This window comes from Ambystoma mexicanum, chromosome 9, assembly GCF_040938575.1.
Source record: "Ambystoma mexicanum isolate Mex_15411 chromosome 9, UKY_AmexF1_1, whole genome shotgun sequence".
NCBI classification, from domain to species: Eukaryota; Metazoa; Chordata; class Amphibia; order Caudata; family Ambystomatidae; genus Ambystoma; species Ambystoma mexicanum.
This window is the reverse complement of record NC_090931.1, coordinates 385,558,899-385,579,526: the sequence shown is the minus strand read 5'-3', so window position 1 is coordinate 385,579,526 and position 20,628 is coordinate 385,558,899. Positions and strand designations below refer to the sequence as shown.

Below are 20,628 nucleotides of genomic sequence, written 5' to 3'. Positions count from 1 at the left end.
CAGACCAATGTGCACCATACCTCCCAGACCCAAACCAAGATGCCCCAATCCCTCCGTCCAGACCCACACAAAGATGCCCCATCCCACTCTCCAGATGCACAAATGTCCCCATCCGACCCACACCAAGATGCCCGATCCCAACCTGCCAACCAACACCTAGATGATCCATGCCACCCTCCAGAACAGATGCCCCGTACCTGTTCCAGACTGACACCAATGTTCCCTCATCCACTGCAGACCCCTCCCACCCAAGATGCCACCATCAGTCCCTCCACACAGCAAGATGCCCCCATCCTGCCCTCCAGACCCACACGTAGACGATCCATCCGTCCCTCCAAACCCACACCGTGCCTCATACCTCCTTCCAGACCCACACCAATGTGCCCCCACCTCTACCCCCAGACCCACACTAGAATACCCCATTCTCCACCCTCCAGATTCACACAGATGTCTCCAATCCCACCCACACCAGGAAGCCCCATCCCACCCTCCATACCAACAGATGCCCCATGTGCTAGACCAACACCAATGTGCCCCCATCCATTGCAGACCCTACCCAGATGCCACCATCCCTGCATCCACACAGCATGACCACCTCATCCTGCCCTTCAGACCCACACCTAGATGACCCATCCCTCCCGACCACACTGTGCCCCCATACCTTCCTCCAGATCAACTCTGTGCCCCCATCCCTCCCTCCAGGCCACACGGTGCACCCATACCTCCCTCCAGACCACACTGTGCACCCATACCTCCCCCCAGATCCACTCTGTGTCCCCATACCTCCCTCCATACCCACACCAATGGGCACCCCTACCTCCCCCCAGACCCACAGCAATGTGCTCCGTCCCTCCCATCAAACCCACAACAGTATGCCCCATCCCTATCATCAAACCAACACCCCTCAATCCACTCCCTCGAGCGCCACACCAAGATGTCCCCATCCCACCCACACCAGAATGTCCCATCCCACCCTTGAGGCCAAAAGATGCCCCATACCTGTTCAGACCGACACCAATGTGTCCCCATCCATTGCAGACCCCCACCAAGATGCCACCATCCCACCACACAGCAAGATGCCCCCATCATGCACTCCAGACCCACACCTGGATGAACCCTCCCTCCCGCCAGGGCCACAATGTGCCCCCATCCCTCGCTTCAAACCCAGACCAATGTGCCCCCAAACCCTCCAGATCCAAACCAATGTGCCCCCATCCCTCGCCCAGACCAATGGGCCCGTCGCTCTCATCAAACCCACACCAATGTGCCCTCATCCCCTCCCTCCAGACCCACACCAAGATGCCCCCATCCTGCCTTCCAGACGCACCTAGATGACCCATCCCTCCCTCCTGACCCACACCGTGCCTACATACTTCCCTCCAGATCCACACCAATATGCCCCCATCACTCCCTAAACACACACCAATGTGCCCCATCCCTCCTCAGACCAATGTGCCCATCCCTCCCAAACCAATGTGCCCCCATAACCTCCCTCCAGACCCACAATGTGCCCCGTCTCTCCCATCAAAGCAACTGAAATGTGCGCAGTCTCTCCCATCAAACCGACACCAATGTGCCCCATCCCTCCCATCAAACCAACACCAATATGCACCCGCCCCACCCTCCAAAATCACACAAATGCCCCATCCCACCCACACCAGCAGGCCCCATCCGACCCTCCCAACCCACACGTAGATGACCCATGCCACCCTCCAGACCAAACGATGCCCCATACCTGTTTCCGACCAACTCAATGTGCCCCATCCAAGAACCCCACCAAAATGCCCTCATCCCACCCTCATGTGACCCATCCATCTCTCCAGACCCACACCCATGTGTCCCCACACCTCCCCCAAACACACACCAATGTGCCCCCATCCCTCCCCAAGACCCACACCAATGTGCCCCATCCCTTCCTCCAGACCCACACCCATGTGTCCCCACACCTCCCCCAAACACACACCAATGTGCCCCCATCCCTCCCCAAGACCCACACCACGATGTCCCTATCCCTCCCTCCAGACCCACACCAATGTGCCCCATCACCTCCAGAGCCACACCAGCGTGCCCCTATCCAACCATTCAGACCCTACCAATGTACCCCATCCCCTCCAGAGCCACACCAATGTCCCCCATCCTGCCAGACACACACCAGCGTGCCCCTATCCAACCATTCAGACACCAAGATGCCCCATCCCTCCCTCTAGACCAATACCATAATAATGCCACTTCCACATAGGAAGATGCCCCATCCCCCTTGCAGACCCACACCAAGTAGCCCATGTGCCTCTCCCAAACCACACACATAGCCCCAGCCGGCCCTCCTAAAACCACCCATTCTACTCATCCCAACACTCATCAAACATGAAATTACCCTATTAGCCCCCTTTGATCAGTTAATCACCCCCACCCACTGTTCCTTTTCATAGGCCATCTTTCATTTCACGTTGAATAGATTAACATGATTTTTAAAGTAAAAATAATTTCCCGCTCCCCCGTCTCAATCTGGTGTCTTGCAGGAACTTTCACGATATCCCCAAGAAAGCAAATTGTATTCTCAGCCAGCAAGAACACACAGATTGCTGCTGCTCTTGCAGCCTGGCAGCCAGAGCCTTCCCGGTCCCCACTCATTAGAATGACGATGAAGGACAAGTCGACACTGCATCTGGTGTCTTGCAGAAACGTTCCCAGTATTCCGAATAAAACGCCCACTGTAACCGCAGCAAGACAAAGGTACGCAGATTCCGGTTGCACTTGCACTGACTGCCGAAGTCTTTCCGCGATTCCTGCTGCTCTTGCCGCCTGGCATCCTGGCATCTGGCATGGTGCTGCTGCTCCATGTTGTCTTGTTTCCAAGGAAGCACGTTGCCGTTGAGCTATCCTCCGGAGATGATGTTAAAATGCCCCCCCTTAACCGCTGCAACTGCAATCCAAAAGCACGCAGATTTCGGTCGTACTTGCACTGGCAGCCGAAGTCTTTCAGCTTCTCCCTAACTAAAATTGCTCACGAAACTCACAAGCATAACGTCGGAAGTCACGTAAAGAAGAGTAGGCGGGCCGTTGCTATGGTCCGTTTCTCTGTTGGGAACTACACACAACCGTCTCCTCCTAATCCTTTGGTTTAGTCTCTCTTTTGTTTTGCTACTCGTTAATTGTGAGTTTTGCGTCCCTCTTTTGTTTCCATAGTAGCTAGGGATGACCCTTGTCCTTCCTCTTTCCTGCCAGCTGTAGGTGACGGTAGTCCTTCTTCGGTTTTCATGTCTGCTAAGGGCGGCACTGAGGATTTGATGGGCTGATATCCTTGTAGCTGTCACTTTTTTGTGCCCTGGGACGGGCTGTGTTTTCGCTGACTGGTCTCTGGACCTAGGAAGCCAACAGGTGAGTGCGGCTCCGCAGCAACAATACAGTGCAATAGCCGAGTCCTTGCTTAACGGGCTTCCCGAGTTAAAGCAGACCGGCCTGATCCGAATGGACCACATAAATGATAAGACTGCCCACTCTGGGCCATTCTACCCAGAAAACACCCCACGCCCTCATTAAGATCGGGACCCCAGCCCTGATGCTACTCTGCGTTCCTTCGCAATAACCGTGGCCGTGCAACCGTCTCTCCACTTTCTAGTGCCCTTCATCTGTATGATTTTTTTCCTACTCCATCACTACCCCCTTCGGCCCCCCACACCCTCACGTTGTCTGTGCTATTCCCACCCGGACTCCATAGTGAACTCCTTGCCTCTCTTTTACTTTGTCCTTCTCTACTGTGCCCACCTTACCCCCAAACTGTATTATACTCTCCAGTGAGAAACAGTCTTATGTTGCCAGTGACGACAGCACATCACTTTTTTTTTTGGTTTGTTTTATTTGTTGTAAAGGATTCGTGTCCTCCATGCCCCATTCCAATGCAGTTCAAAGAAGATTTAACATATCTCATCCTTAATGTACTTGGTTACATTGACCCCCCCCCCAAATGTTTGTCGAATTAGGTAATCCTTCTGTACCCACTTCCCCTGGGATGAAACGCCTTTCTCATAGAGTCGGCCCTCATACCATAAAATCGGCACCAGTCCGCCTGTGTTTCAGCTAAAAGAAACCGCACTTTTCCCAGTTTTAACTATCCAATGAACTACAATGTCCGTCTAATAGAAATCGATGTCACACTCTTCAGTTCTATCGCTATCGCTTCTTTTCCTTCTTTGCCCTTTTTGCTCTGACGTCTGATCTACATTCCTTCTGAGTCCCTCGTTTTGCTTTAGGTAAATGTTTTCTTTTATTTTTTTATGTGAATATTTTTAGAAAGCGTGTGATGCTGTGGTGTTGCCGTTAATTTCAAAGTTATGAATAAGTTGTTAATGTAAACTAAAGTAATGGAATATGAATGGCATATGTATGTTGTGTTATTTTCTCCATGTGATAAATCCATTTAATTGTCTGTAGTAAATGTTTCCTCTAGAGACGCACAATCCACACTTGAAATAATTTAGTATGACAATTACGAAGTTTATGCACTAAAAGTACTTATCCACAACTCCACCTTTTTATCTTTAGCTAGTATCACTGCTTCAGAAAACGTGAAGAAACATCTCTGACCTAATAGCCCGGCATTTTAGTATATTTTATTTTTTTATTCCTGTATACTACTTCTACTAGTTTTTATTTCAAAATATGAAAGCAAGTGCCAAAATGTAGCAACGCTGAGGTAAAAGTTAAGAATGGCTGCACATTTCCAACTTGAGATTGCTTCGAACGCTCTAGGTTGTATTTCTTTCATGACATAAAGACTTGACCCTAAGTCATAGCCGCCTCTTTTAGACCTTGTTTTATATGTGTATCCTGCGTCCTTTCATTTATCATGTGTTACGATGTTCAATTAAAAATAAAAGTAAAGCCTTTTTTCCTTATGTTATTTTAAGAAGTTTGCCATCACCAACCACGTCAGTCAGATATAATGGGAAAGGTAGCTTTTTGAAGTTGAAAACAGAATAGAAAAACGTTTTGCTTTGGGGGGAAGATGGAACATCTTCAGCAGCTAGCTGACTGGGGTCGCTGTTAAATTTTGCACTTGGCACATTAGGCTTTATAACATAACACAATAATCCATCCATTTCCAACTATATCTTTACAAACGCAATGTGTTACATCATGTCCTCAAGTTAAACAAGGAAAGTATTGTCAATCTTCTTTAACCTAAGCACAATAAACATATTTGCGTGGGAGAGCTGGTATTGGGTTTGCTTGCTTTGGGTTTAGCAATGTATTTTTGGGTGAAGCTTATGTAGGAGCAGCAAGAGAATTTGAAACCAGAATGGGACATGGTTTCATTGTCTCGAATCTTGTGCTCCAGGGCACATTTATCGCTTTTGTGCCACAGTCCACTTATGTGAGAAAATGGAGAATGCATAAGAACTGCTATAGAAGAGCTAAACAACATGTGCTATGCCGAGTGTTTAAAGCAGACTCGCAAAGTGATGAGAACCTGGGCTCAAGTGTCAGCTTTCCTCCTTGATAAAATGTGTTGACTGCCTGCTTGCAAACGGAAAAACATGGCCTCAGATTTCTGCTCCCTTATTTGATCTCACTTCTGTGATCCCGAGCAAATCACTTTATCTGACTGTAATGATAATGATGTGTTATTTATATAGCGCCTTAATCCAAAGCGCTTTACAGAGCACATATTTACATACAATATCACCCAAACCGAAATTGGTATTCCATTTATCGACCTCGGAAGGATGAAAGGCTGAGTTGGCGTTGCCGGGATTCGGACCTGCAGATCATGCTCAGATCGCAGTAGCGAGCGCTCAACCCACTGAGCTTTCTCACTGGCCTGTACATTGTATTTTTTTTAGATAATAGCATTGGGATCCCTCCTTAAAGCAGGCATTGTTGAGCTAGCTTAAAGTCTTCAAGGCCATGCTTTAGTAGCAGCTCTGAGGAGTATGAGGAAGACTACTGGCACAGTCAGTCATCTGAGGAGGAAGTAAAGGTGATATCCTCCAGTGAAGAGTGGCATAATAGAGCTCCTAAGAAAAAGAAGGCCACAGACATGGAAGAGGAAGCTGGGGACTATTTTGACCCGGATACCCTCGTACACCCACGATCTGCTGAGTGGGAGCCGCCGGATAAAATAGCCACATATTTGAAGAAGAGTCTTAGGATGCAGCTTGCGAAGAAGGCCAGGAACAACCTCGGGGCTGAATGCCAAAGGCCTCATCTCCCGGAAGGGATAGCAGAAACTCCAGAGATCGATGACCGGATGGTGAAACTTATGGGACGATATGTGAAAGATATCAAGAATGGTCTAGACAGGCGGTCATGCCAGTATAAGATACTTGATGTGGTTGGACCACTCATTAAAATATTGCAAATGACGGAAGAGGCTAAGGAGAAGAAAGAAGCAATGACCCAGCAATCTTGACAGGCTAGGCACAGAGAGCGGTTTGTCTGTTGGGTAATGCCAACAGTGTTATAACAGAGGCGCGAAGATCGATCCTCGTAAAAATAGACCCTAAACTCAGCGAGTTTGCCATGTCTGAGGCAGCTGTGGCTGCTAGAGGGAAGCTATTTGACGATGCCTTCATAAAGGAGTTAACAAAGTTCACCAATTCTTATGCCGCCATTGATAAGGCCCAGTCATCCCCGAAGAGTGTTTGGTAAACACATTTTTGGGCGGGTTGGCAGAGGAAGGGGCCGCTATACATTCAACAAGTCCTTCAATGATGGGAACCAATGGAAACAGGATGATCGGAAGCCCAAGGCATAAATTAGTTTTCAAAAATTGATTAGCAGAGTTTGCTAATAAATATTTTTTTGATTAGCAAACGGGCCCATTTGATTAGCCATTTTGTACTAATATTGTTAATGTCACCAGAAGTTATCTGTACCCAAGACATGAAGGTTCTATGTTTTATTTTTCGACAGTTGTTTTTTCTGAAACAATTTTGCCGAATTTTGGACATCGTACCGACATGAAATGAGCAACAATACTGCAGTTTTGCATACCACGGAAATAAGACATAAGTGAGAGGAGTTGGGCCTTGTAAATTCTTTAAACATCCACTAGACCTGCAGGTCAGGTAACTAAGTTTACCTATTCAATCTAAGAGAAATGCACTCGACCCATAGCAACGGACAAGAAATTTAAAATGTGATTTTTTTAAAATGGTGCATGTCCCTACAGACCCACTTAGTTTGGCACACTGCTGCCACCCAGAGGCCAGCCATGCACAGTGAAACTTTTATTTGACATTATTCTGCAAAGTAAGTGTTAAATCAAAGTTTCAAACAACTATTGCAAATGCTACTCGCGCTTTTATAAAATCTACTTGACTATGCAAGTGGGCGAAAAGACTTTGCGAGCCATAGATGAGTGTCTGTAAAATGTAAAAGGTTAGCTGCATGAATGGATAGATTTGATTAAAAAAAAAAAAGCTCTGAAAAAAGTTTGGCCAGCTGTCTCCATCAGGTGGTAATATATAACACAATCATAAAGCAAAGTGTACGCTTACATCTGTAGATGTACAGATTAGATGGAACTATTGATCACTACTTTGCGTAAGCCTCTTGTTTGTTTTGTGTATTCATTATGTAAGAGGTAAGGAGATCAAGCAGAGTGAATTGCGTAGCAGGCAGAGAACTGGGCAAAGTAAGTGGACTATTGTAGTTTGTGGTCATCTAACTTTCAGGGTACCTAGTATAAACCAACAGTGATGATACAGAATATCAAGGAATATGGGTTTGCTCATGGGTTGAGCACGAGTTGCAAGATGTATGCAACCCGCAGGTTACAGAACTAGGTTTGCCATCAAAAGAATTTTGTCATGTACATTTTCAAAAGTGTTCACTTGTCAATATGATTCATCTTTCCCAACAAAACAAAATACAGTGGACACTATGAAATTAAGATATCCTAAACTTTACTGTAACGCATGGAGATGATGCAGTGTGTTACAGAATGCATAATTACAGTATTGATACTGTAACAACTCTCATTTCAGGAATGGAATCGCTTGACTCTTTTTATATAAATATAAAGTTGACACATACTGGTCTTTGCCAGACACAATACAGAAAGCTTAATACAAGTATCCTCATGATTAACTCTGGTTTGCAATTATTTGAAAAAGAAAAAAATAATTCTTGCCTAGCACTCCCACACATGCCTTTGGCACTTAGAGTGGAGGAGATGATTACTGCTGCACCTTCTCTCTATTAGCACTCGAAGTGAACAGAGAAGAGGGTGAAGAGAGCACCATGGTCAAGAGAGGAATGCAGGGCGAGCTGTGCGTTTATTGTAGAGGGCAACTTAAATAGAGAACTTTGCTACACAAGTGTCCATTTGATTGGCAAACCTACAGAATTGCATAGTAAATTACTATGCAACACTACTTATTTATGACTTGGAAGCCTAACCCATTCTTCCCATCACAAGGAAGAGGCTGGCGACAGGCTGATCGTCAGCAGCAACCGAACACTGGTGAGGGCAGAAGCGCATGCGCAAATGTTGGAGGAGGTGCCCGCGGTAGGTGAGAGACTAGCGCAATGCGTAAAGAACTGGTACCGCAGATGCTTGGGTTATAGATACTGTCTAAGTTTTCCATATAGACTTTCATACCTGTCCAGTACAGGGGGAAATGGGCAAACGTGTTGGGGGCGGAGCGCAGCGGACAGGTCACTATTAGAATCAGAAATTAGAGATCTAGAGCAGAAAGCTGCCTTTGTACGAGGGACAGATACTTCAGGGAGTTTCTTAAGCAATATGTTGGTAGTAAAAGGCAGACGCAAATTGAGGCCAGTCATACATCTGAGAGAGTTGAACAGCTTTGTGGTCTACAGACCTTTCAAGATCGACGGTATACACCTCCTAAGGGACATCTTACTGCAAGGGGACTGGCTAGTCAGGCTAGATCTCAAGGATACATACTTGACGGTGCCTATTGCCGTAGAGCAGAGGCCATTTCTAAGATTCCGATGGAAAGATCAGATACAGGAATTCACATGTTTCCATCTTCTGGTTGGCGTCAGCCCCGTGGTGCTTCACAAAGTTGTTGAAACCAGTTAGTTGTGACGTATCTGAGAGAGCAGCGGATACGTCTGCTCGTTTACCTAGATGACATGTGCATAATGTGTCAGGACAGGGTGTTGATCAAGAAAGAGCTGGACTCCACAATAGACCTGCTCCCGGGATAAGGTTTTTTGGCGAACTGGGAGAAATCTCTCCTACAACCAAGGCATACCATGAAATTGGGGTTCATGGTGGACACGTCTCAAGCGACTCTGAGCCTCCCCTGAACAAGGTCAACAATATCAAAAAAGGAATACTCTAGCGACAGAGGTGCTGCTGTAACTATAGATGGCCAGACTGGTGGGACGATTGGCGTTATCAATCCATGCATTTCAACAAAAAAAAATGTATTGTTTTTATTTTTATTATTTATTTAGTTTTTTTCCCAGGCCCACTCCACTACAGCATTACACGGAAATAGATTGTGGCTGATCAAAATGTAAGTAAACCTATGAATTCAAAGAATGCGTGCATGTAATACTACACGCAACAGTAAAATGACAACAGCGTGAAACGAAAACTCCCGGAAGGGCTTATAACGCGTATACAAAGTGAAGTGATGTGTTAAACATCAGTAAACGTTGCATGAAAATCGCGACAGAAAATACGTGCTGACACATTTACCTATTAAATACTAAGTGTAGGCATTAAATAAATTGAAAAAATATGAACTGAATCCTGCAAAAACGCTACAGAGTGATACTATCTGCTTTAATGAAGTGACGCAAGAAAGCCAATAAGAAGAAAGGAAAAATAAGATTGCAAGACCACCTCAATCCGTGAAGTCTAACGTGTTTCCTCTAACATTTGGTCAACACATTGCATTGGTGGCATTAACACAGATGGAGGTTAGTAACCGAGTATTAAATCTGAAACATGAGTCAAAATTGTCCTGCAAATAAGAATGACACTGATTTTCCCTGTGTCACAAACAGGAAGAACAATATTCTGTCTCCCATTGAGGAAGTAATTAATACAGTCAGCTAATTGAAGTAGCTCCTGTCACGAAAGGAAGAAATCCCTTCAACACAAATTCATAAGCTCGTTTCCGACTAACCACACTGACCAGGTCAGTATTCTGCAAAAATTGGGATAAACGACCCTAAACCATGCCTGCCTAGCCCAGTTTATTATTTTTTTTAATTTGTTTTTATGTTTTGTTTGTATTTACCACGATGCAAGACTTATTGGGGTTCATGTGATTGCTTCATTCACACTCAAGAAATACTTTGTCCTGAAGACGGTTAAAACAAGAGGAATGGACACCAGGGATGGTGCCTAATAGACCAACCTAGCCGAAACATATGTAGACATATCCGGTGGACAGTTAACACGCTATCCTAAGCGTAAAAGAGACTGTATTTACTGTTTATTTAGTTGAATAATTGAATGTAAATAATTGACAAATCAATACAAAGTTGATACATTCAAGAGTCGATTTGTGTACGTATAAATATGTCACGTACTAACCCCACTATCTAGCTTAGAGTTGGATATTATAAACCATAGACAATAGAATGTCTTTGTAGATGTGCCTTGTGGACAATGCACATGAATAAGGTGATGTTTTTTAAGATTGATGATCAAGTGATGTATGAATACACTTTTTTTTAAAGGTGTTGACAAAACTGGTTTGACATGGTAAACGTGTTTACACTAATATAGTGAACAACACAAATGCAGAATACTGTTGGCTGATAAAGCGGATACAGAGAGAGAGGTAATTAGGCTCATTGATGCTCGTTTTCTACAGAGCCCTCCAGAGGTTGAATATTCAACATCTCAGGACAGGCGTATCTTACAAACAAAAGGTGCCCATATCGCAAAACGTGAGGGAGGAGCTGGAGTGGTGGCTACAGCACATGGATACCTGGAATGGGAGAGCAATATTTGGCTAATCCCTGGACCTAATCATTGAGTTTGATGTTAGCAGATGGGGCTGGGGTGCCCATTGTGGAGATCTGTCTACAGGTGGTCAGAGAAGGAATTGGATCTACACATCAACTGCCTAGAGCTGCTTGAGGGCACATTCGCAGTGAGATGCTGAACACAGGAGAGGACAGCATGTCAGCAGTCGGATACATAAATAGGCTAGGCGGCACGAGATCCAGAATGTTGGCGGAACTGGCGAAGGAGTTTTGGCACTTACATCTCCCGAGAGAAGTGTCAGTGACGGCAGAATACCTTCTGGGCAGTCAGAACGAAGTAGCTAACTGGAACTCCAGGTTCCTCCGACATGCCAGCGATTGGATGCTGGACGAGAGAGTATTCCAGAAGTTGATGGCAAGATGGGGTCTATGTCGGAGAGTCCTGTTTGCATTGAGGTTGAACAATCGCCTCTGTTCTTCAGTTGGCAGCCAGACCCCGAAGCGGAGGCGACTGATGCATTTCTCCAGATCTGGCGCCCAAACATGGAATATGTATTCCCGCTGTTTTCAATGATAGCAAGAACTCTGGCCTGGCCCAAGTGAGGAGACAATGGGTGTCGCTGATTCTGATAACTCCAGATTGGAGGGGCCAAGCATGGTTCCCAGACCTTCTGGAAGTGTCGCACAACAATCCGATAGCTCTCCCGAAGTACAATCTGATCATGCAAAACCCCTTCAGGAGACAGCCACCCTCTAGTGAGCTCGGGCAGTTTTGGCCTCATTGCTTGGCCAATTTCAGAGAATCTTGGGCTAGGCCAGGGTTATCGAGTGAGGCTGAACATATTATAAAGGAGTACTGGGCTTCAGGGACCAGGAAGGCCTACAGATCAGCATGGGCAAACTGGCATAGCTGCTGCTTGGAGAGGAATGTTCATCCCGCTAAAACAGATGTGGTGCACATAGCTAATGTCTTTGCGCAGATGGCAGCCCAAGGCAAGGCCTACAATACGATTAATATGGCTCTTTCAGCGGGTCATACTCCGGTAGAATGGTTAGCAGTAAGGGAACACCCGTTGATATGCAGATTGCTGAGAGGTGTTAGACTGCTCAGGCCTCCTAGAGTGAAATACGACCAATTGTGGGACGTAGATAGGGTTTTGAGAATGTTCCCATCTTGGCCTGACAACAGTGAGCTATCCAGGAAGCGTTATCCGCCAAAATGACGATGTTGCTATGTCTATTGTCATGCAAGAAGGTTTCTGACATGAGGACATTGAGAAGTTAACAAAAAAATCCTTCTCCTTTAGGGGTAATATTTTATATCCATAGGAGAACAAAAATTAATTTGAGAACATTATCATTTGAATCATTTCCTGATCAGCCGAAATTATGCCTGCTTTGATATCTACGGGCATACAAAAATGTGATGAAAGACTTGCGATCTACAGGGGTATCTCAGCTGCTCAATGCGCTACGGGGACCCTTTGAGGCAGGGCTCCTGCAACTCCGACAAGTTGGATACGATGGGTGATGAGTCAAGCAGGCATTGATATAGAGTGCTATGGTGCGCATTAAGCGAGGGGAGCGGTGGCTTCTAAGGCCTTCAGTGTGGGAACCCGACTACAGGACATTACGAAGGCAGCTGACTGGTCAAATTAATCAACATTCAAGCCATTTTATTTCAAGCCGGTGGAAAAGATGGCAACGTTGGTGGTAGGTAAGCTTTGAACAAGCATAATCCGAGCCTCTGTTTCTTGACATAGAATTCTGATTTTCAACATCAACGTTACAGAAAGTCATAATTCTATTAGACACATCGGCAAAGGATTATCCCGCCCTAATCATCGTGAACAATGATAAATGATGTGATGATGATGCAATGATATAATTCTGTTATGCAATTGTTAACGTATCCCGATTAGAGCAAGTGTCTGAGAGATTGTTTGTGTTGCAGGTTCCATCCCGGACAACAAACTGACGGGAACGTGAATATGGGACTGGAAGTTGAATTCAGTTAGCGTTTACCAGTTGGGATGCAAATGTTTTAGAAGACCAGCGAAAGAAAGAGGAGGATTTAAGATGGTGGACTTTTGTTTAGAAGGCTGTTGATGGACTATTGGTTAAAAAAATTCACATGTTTTTAAGGACCAATAACAATATGAACTACCAAAGACTCAAACTACTTTGGGATTGTAGTTTTTATGCTTTGCTGTTCTATTGTTTGTTAAAGTTTGCTGCTCGAGAAAATGAAGTATTGAGAAAGCATAAAGGGTGGATAGTTTATGTTGAGCCCCACTGAAATTGGAAATAAATATGTGGTGCCTTTTTTAATAGGCCGGGATCTGACACAGACAGTATGCAGACTACTAAATGTCTAGTACACTGCAGACGTCGATCACTTCTTTTCCTTCGCCTACTTCATCTTCTTCAAATGTATTGCTGCCCCTATTCTCTTTCTCTCAATCCTTCACATCCCACCTACTTTGCCTCAGCACATTGTACCATCGGAACAAAAGGTGCCACGTTGATAGCAACAAACATTTTGTGGAAGGTGCATGTGGAAAAAAATAAAAGCCAGTGTGCTGTATTTGTTTACTTTAGTTTAAATGTACTAAAGAATACTTCACACGTGACAGGCTTTGTTGTCTTACGATATGTAGAAGTCTGAGCTGCCAGCTCAGGCCCACGTGGCTTTCACGTTTCCTTTTCCCTTTACTTGGGTCCTGTCAGGGAGACTTGGGAACACTATTGCATGTTATAAATGTGCCCTCTGCACTTTAACGAAAACCAGCCAGGAACTCGGTCAAAATATACTCCAACTTCCATAACTCCTTATTCCACCTGTTAAAATTCCTACTTGCTTGAGGCCGGATTATACATAAGTCCTAAGGGCGCTCGCAGGGTTAAAAATAGGTTCATTCATTCTTGCCGTATTTGGCATATGTAGCACTGGTTACCCCGTTCTTTCTCTGGTTATTGTTTATTTATTCGTGTTTGAATTGAAGCATGACATAGTTCTCAAACCATACATCTGTCTATTGCCCCATACTCTATTTTGTGCTTGTTGGATAAGGAGATGAAGAGGGGGGGAGATGGCACATATTACATTGTTTGTACATATGATACATTGATGGCAAGTTTATGATGTACTTTGGCTGTGAGGGCTATCCTGTAACTATTGAAGTGCAAGGACTTGAGGGAACCCCCCTCAAGCTTTGGCTCAATGGATTTGGGCAGAGTTAGAGAAGAAAGCTTCCACATTGATACACTACTCAATGTGATTTATGAATTAATGCAATCATTTGAGTGAGTACTGGTTTCTTGATGACTAAGCGCACACCGTATTTATTCTATATTTAAGTATTTTAAAGCAAGATTAGTGGGGTGCATGGGAGATTAACCAACCCTGACACTAGGTGGTGTTAACAATGTAAAACGGATATCCACAAACCTGTGGATCACTCCCGTCCCACGCACACCCTATTTGTGTTTTATAAAACTACAAAAGACTTTTTTGCAAGTATTTAATAAAATGATATATTGTCATTTCATGATTCACTGTTCACATAAACAAGATTTTTGAATAATATTACGTCCTACATTCAATCATCAGTTTTCCAATATATAATGAAGCAATTCTTTGTAATGAAAAACCTAATTCAACAATGTCCATTCCTCACAACCATCCTGACTGGTTATAGTATCTAAATCCCATAGTGATTTGCTCGGCGCGTTTCGGGGATATTGTCCCTTCCTCCGGAGCTCTAAACTTCTGTGTTTATCGTTTCACTTGGTAATATCTATGAAAGATCATATAAAGATACGATCAGTTAAACTTCCTTCAATACATATTTTTACAGAGCTAACTTGTGTCTGTCATGTATATAGTCACTTGGATGATCTTCACACTCTTTGTGATATTCTTTGATTTAGGTTCCTCAATCTTAAATATCTGGTGTGCAGTCCACACACATCTCCTCCTAGAGGCAGTGCTGTAGCTGGAAGAGTAAAAAATAAATGTGTGTAAATATCTCAATCTACTCAAAAGGAAATGTCTCGTCCAATAATCCTAAAAAAGGGGGTTAAAAGTGTTCATCTCCATGTACCTGTCAACTCGAATTCCTGACTCAACACTTTAATTGGGATATTGTAAGTTACTGGTTTCCCTTCAAGCTGTGTTCCTCATGTGCTTTCAGTTTCACTCCTCAATCCTATCTGTGTAAAAAATGCAATAACAATTCTATAGACACTTTCTTTATGTCTATCGCTCTGTCTTTAAGGTAATAAGTACAGGATTTATCAAATGGCAAGCTCTTCCACTCGTTCCTCCTTTAACAAATAATGTTTATGGCATCAAGATATGTTGTCACCTGCTATGCCTGTTTGCAATATTCGAGGGAAGATGGATGTATCTGTAAGACGGATAACCTTTAATCAATGACTATACTAAAAATACACCACTGCAAAGTTTAAACTCCATCTGTTATATTGTTGTATAAGATTACCTGTTCTTAACTTTCCCAAGGTCATCAGTTCCGTTTCCAGCGCAGCGAAAAATCGCCTAAAACAAATTGGCTGCTATTTATTTACAGATGTCATGTCGGAGCGTGATTACGTCATACATTGTTTTGGGGCTCCGTAGCTTAAATGGATTCCTAGTTCGTAATGCGTGGACGTTTATATTCATTCAGTAAAAAGAAGCTGAGCAATAAAAATGTATTTATTGTGCTCTATGCGCCATGTTTGCTCTCTCATGGGTGTTTGGTCACATATGGTGATGCTCCATTTTGGACATGTATAATAACCTTTCCAAGTCGATACAAATAACTAGATGCGTTTCTGAAAAAAGTGTGCTTTGGAAAAAAGTAGCTGCCATGTCAAGATACTACAGCAGATTATGATTTAAACACCAAGGAATCTCTTGGTGTTAATATTTCTCTTATGCTCCAATCATTGCATCTCCTGTAATTGTTCATCCCACAAGGGAGTCAACAGTCCGGCATTATAAAATGAATACAGCTTCATAAAGAAACTAGAAAGTAACCTATATGGCTCTGCCATTCCATCTTTGTTAGTACTTAGTGCTGTAAATTATGAGTGTTCTTAATTGTATCATCCAAGTGCTTACTTAAACAAGCTCACATTTTAATGATTCTTAAATTCTGGTAACAACTACATCTTGTCCTATGGACTATACTTTATTTATAGTTAGGTTCGATAATTCTTTCACGTTGCCCAGATTGCTCTGTAATATGATTACTGTGTCCTTTACAATCATTATGTTGTTGTGGGAAACATTATCATGACAATTCGTGCAATACCGTTTTATGCCAAAGGATAAGATATTGCATACCTTTTTTATATATTTTTTCTGTACAGCTCAATATTATTTGAAATCCCACCGATATTGTCTTGGGGAGATTGTTTACATTCTTGACCCTTCCTAGTTAGTAGGTGGTTGCAATGTAGAGATCCTCTTGTGAATCTAGTTTCCAATTCTACATCTAGAAAGTGTAGTTTTGGGTTGCCAACTTCCATAGTGAAATGAATAACACAAGGTCACCAATAGCCAGACATTTCAATGAGAAACGACATACTGTAGCACAACTCAAAGTCGTTATCCTAGAAGTTGGAAGGAAATCACACAAAGGAGGAAACCATAGAAAACAATCAGATCAAAGGGAAATTCACTGGATTAAGATATTGAACAGCATGACCCCTTAAGGTATGAACGAAGAGTTCAACATAAGTTGCTGTCTTAAAAATAAGGACAAACCTGGGCATCATTTAACAGCATAAAAGTTGTGGATCATTATACAACATTAATGTAAACTAGATTCACAAGAGGATTCACTCCTCTACTGATGAACTCAGCAAAACCAAGGCAAGCACGCAAACTGCCAAGTCATTGTCGGTCCTTGCCAAAACACCAGCTAAGGCAGCTTATACTCAGAGGTTGGGGTCTCAAACAAGGTCCTTCTCTTGTTTCAGAGGGTTCCAGGACTGCCGTGCGCGCAGGGCAGATGCTCCCGCTGGTGGCACTCGCAGCAAAGGCAAGGTGACCAGTTTTTCTCTCGGTCAACAGCCTCCTCCTCAGCAACAGGTGGTCTCCCCGCCAATACACCATTCCATTGGTCGCACGAGACTCCTGTGGGAGGACGAATTTTGTCTCATCTGGAGGCATGGCCGACCCATCACAGAAGACCGATGGGTTTTGTCTGTTGCCCAGGCAGGCATCTGCTTGTCCCTACCCCACCCTCCTCTTCAACAGACTGGGTCGCTCTCCCTCAGAGCGCCCAGGTACAGAAACGTCTAGACCTCAGAGCAATGGAGCCTGTTCCCTTGCAGGAGCAAGGGGAGGGCTATTACTCACGTCTGTTTGCAGTGCCCAAACCATGCTGGCCTGCGTACTATCCTCGACCTCTCTAATTTCAATCTCTTTCTACCCCAAGAGAAATTTAAGATGATTATGCCGAGCCAGATAAAGTACTCTCTGCGGAAGGGTGATTGGCTCAGCATGGTAGACCTTTATCTGTGGTTCTCCATGGCAATAGAACACTTCCAGTATCAAATGCTACCGTTTAGTCTCAGCTCAGCCCTGCATGTCTTTACGAAGTTGATGACGGTCACCACAGCATTCCTCAGACTGCAGGGAGTTCATGTAAATCCATACTTGGACGATTGGCTCCTGCGCAGTCCCTGCCCACAAGCCACAGCGGCCAATCTTCAGTCACTCCTCCAGCTCCTGTTCCATCCTTTCCATCCTTGGCTGTCGGTGAACTGGCAGAAATCGTCTGACGGTTGCTCAAGACCTGATCTTTCTAGGTTTCCGTTGGGATACTGTCAGTATGAGTGTTCCTGACGAAGGACCGGTTTGCATACCTTTCAACCACGTGTCGGCTCTTTCTGGAGTCCTCCCACATGTCGGACGGTGGTTCTGGACACTCCTGGGCCTTATGGCCTCTTGCGTGTTAGCTCTAGCTCTTGCAAGACTGAAAATGAGGCGCACTCAGCTTGTTCTTCGAGACTGCTGGTCTCGGGCTACAGATCCGGACTCCAAGATGATTCCCGTACCACCTTCCATGACGGCGGATCTTCAATGGTGGTCGTCCGCCAGCAACCTTCCAGTGGGAACCTCCTTCCAGGAGCCCTGCCCTCAAGTAACGGTTGCTACAGACTCCTCCCTACTAGGATGGGGAGCGACACTGCATCACCTCGAGGTGATTGTGGACGCCCAAAGACAGGGGGTCCCGTATCAATTGCCTAGAGCTCTTGGCAGTTTTTCTGGCAGTCAAGGCTTTTCAACCCTCTATCACCAACAGTATGGTTTGAATTCGCACAGATAATTCCATAGTGATGTTCTACATCAACAAGCAGGGGGGACCAAGTCGCCTCCCCTGGTGGACCTAGCTATCCAACACAATGTCCGGCTTCAGGCAGTGCACATTTCGGGGCACATCAATGTGACTGCAGACTCCCTGAGCTGAAAATCTGCAGCGAGTTACGAGTGGGAGATGAACACTGTTCTCACCAAGATCTTCCAGCAATGGGGTTCTCCAGCGGTGGACCTCTTTGCAACCTCAACAAACAGAAAACTTCCTCTTTATGCTTCCAGGGATGGTCTCAGAGTGTCTTCTTTGGGGGACTCTCTCGAGATCACTTGGGACAACATGAAAACGTACACCTTTCCTCCTTTGCCGCTGATTGGTCACTCTGGAGTGCTTTCAACTGCATTCGCCTCTTCATAGTGGCCAACAAGGTTGTGGTTTTCAGAACTGCAGCACCTGTCGGTGTGCTTCTCGATCAGGTTGCCGCGGATTCCTGATCTTCACCAGAGCAATCACCAGTTGTGGTACCACTCCCCACAATCCTTCAGCTTCAGAGTTCCGGTAATTTGCACAGTTTAACCTCTCTGAGGGTAACATGCGCATATTTCAAGCAGTGTGTAAGCCTTCTACGAGAGCTCCGTAGAGGAGCAAATGGCTTTGATTTTGTCATTGGTGTCTAGCTAAACAGCTTGATCCGCACAGGCTTCTATTGACTGTGTCTTTTGTATCAGACCTTGCAGCTTCTGGCATCCATTTCTTATCATGCAGGAGATTCCTATCTGCCATTGCAGCTTATCTGTCCACCGCCAGTTGCTCTTTTTCACTGGCAAACCCAGTCATCAAGAGATATTTTGCAGGGATTCATCTTTCTCCGCCGATCTGAATGTGCTCTGTGCCGCCTTGTTTCACAAGCCTTTTGAACCTATGGCCACTACCAAGCTTAAGTAACTTTCTTGGAAGTTGGCTTTCTTGTTTGCAGTAACATCTGTGAGAGCTTGAACCTCTATCTGTCTAACATCTGTTCCTAATTTTCCACAAGGAAAATGTTGTACTTCACACTCGCCCTTGTTTCCTTCCCCCAAGTTGTTTGTGAATTCAAATGAAACTAGTCGATTTATTTACTGGTTTTCTTCCCGAACCCGGTCTCCGATGCAAACAGGGTTTTACACAACCTAGACGTCAGAGGTGCTCTAAAGTTTTACCCCGACAGAACAAGCAAACTTAGAAGTTCTTCATAACTCTTATGTTTAGTGACCCAAAAGAGAAACCTGCATCCAAACAATCCATCTCTCGTTGGATAGCTTCATGTATTTCCGAGGCCTGCACAATTCAAGGCCTTCAGCCCCCAAAGGGCATTCCTGCACATCTGGTCCATGGCAAAACCGCTGCTATTGCCTTCTAGAAATACGTCTCATGGGAGTCCATAGCCATGGCTGCTGCATAGGTTTCCGCTTTTTGCAGACATTGGGCCTCATTATGACCCTGCCGGTCTGGAAAGAACGGTGGTGGTAAAACCGCCACCACCGTTCTTTCCGGACCGGCTGATTGAGTCCTGCAGGCAGGAGGTGTCACTCCCGCCAGGTTTGACCTGGCGGGTTTAACACCACCCGCCTGCAGGCAGAAATGGAAAAACTGGCTCCGTCATAGACGGAACCGGTGTTTCCATTGTCCCCATCCCCATGGAGTCCTATGGGACTCCATGGGAATGGGGACTTACACAATTCCGCCTCCGGAATTCACGGGTCACCGGGGTCGTAATGCCCCGGTAATTCTGGGAATCACAGAGGCGGAATGGTAATACGAGTCCGGCAGTAACCTGCCAGTTTTTCCGGCTCGGTTACCGCCGGACTCGTAATGAGGCCCATTGTCTTGACCTGAGCTCCTGGGCTGATGCCCAAGTTGGCCAGGCAGTTCTTAAGAATTTGTTCCAATAAGGGAATTTTCCATCCACCCGTTTCCCAAGCACTAACCAAAGGAAATCTCCCACAAGTATGGAGGAAAGGGGATGGGACGTAAGAGTATCAAGTTAATCACTGTAGTGACTACCTCAATCCTATTCTATAGTCCCCTTTCCTTCATATGCCCGCCGTCCCCTCTAATAAGTATCTGCTATTGTTGCTAAATGGTCCTGGACCTGGCAATAGAAAAGGACTGAAGGCGAGCACTTCTCTTACATTTCTACAGGATTCTCTGCAACGCTTCCTGCATAGTGCCAAACAGAACAGCATTGCCAATGGAGGTAAAAAAAAATGCCATTTCCTTAAAACCACTGCAAATCTTGATCGTTAATGCTGTCATAGTTGGTGGAGAACATCCCGGCACTGCACATAAAGTCACACATGCTTCTGTTAATGAAACGCCTCCCGACCTCTGG

General features: G+C 45.0%; 1 protein-coding gene across 2 annotated transcripts in view; it reads left to right on the top strand.

Moving 5' to 3' along the window:
• The first annotated feature begins 3,237 nt into the window (after positions 1-3,237).
• Positions 3,238-20,628, top strand: part of RABGEF1 (RAB guanine nucleotide exchange factor 1) — a 618,943-nt gene continuing 601,552 nt past the window's right edge. For both annotated transcript variants that reach the window (XM_069614860.1, XM_069614859.1), the window contains exon 1: positions 3,238-3,378. The gene's annotated coding sequence lies outside the window, so the exon portion shown is untranslated. The remainder of the gene's footprint in view (positions 3,379-20,628) is intronic.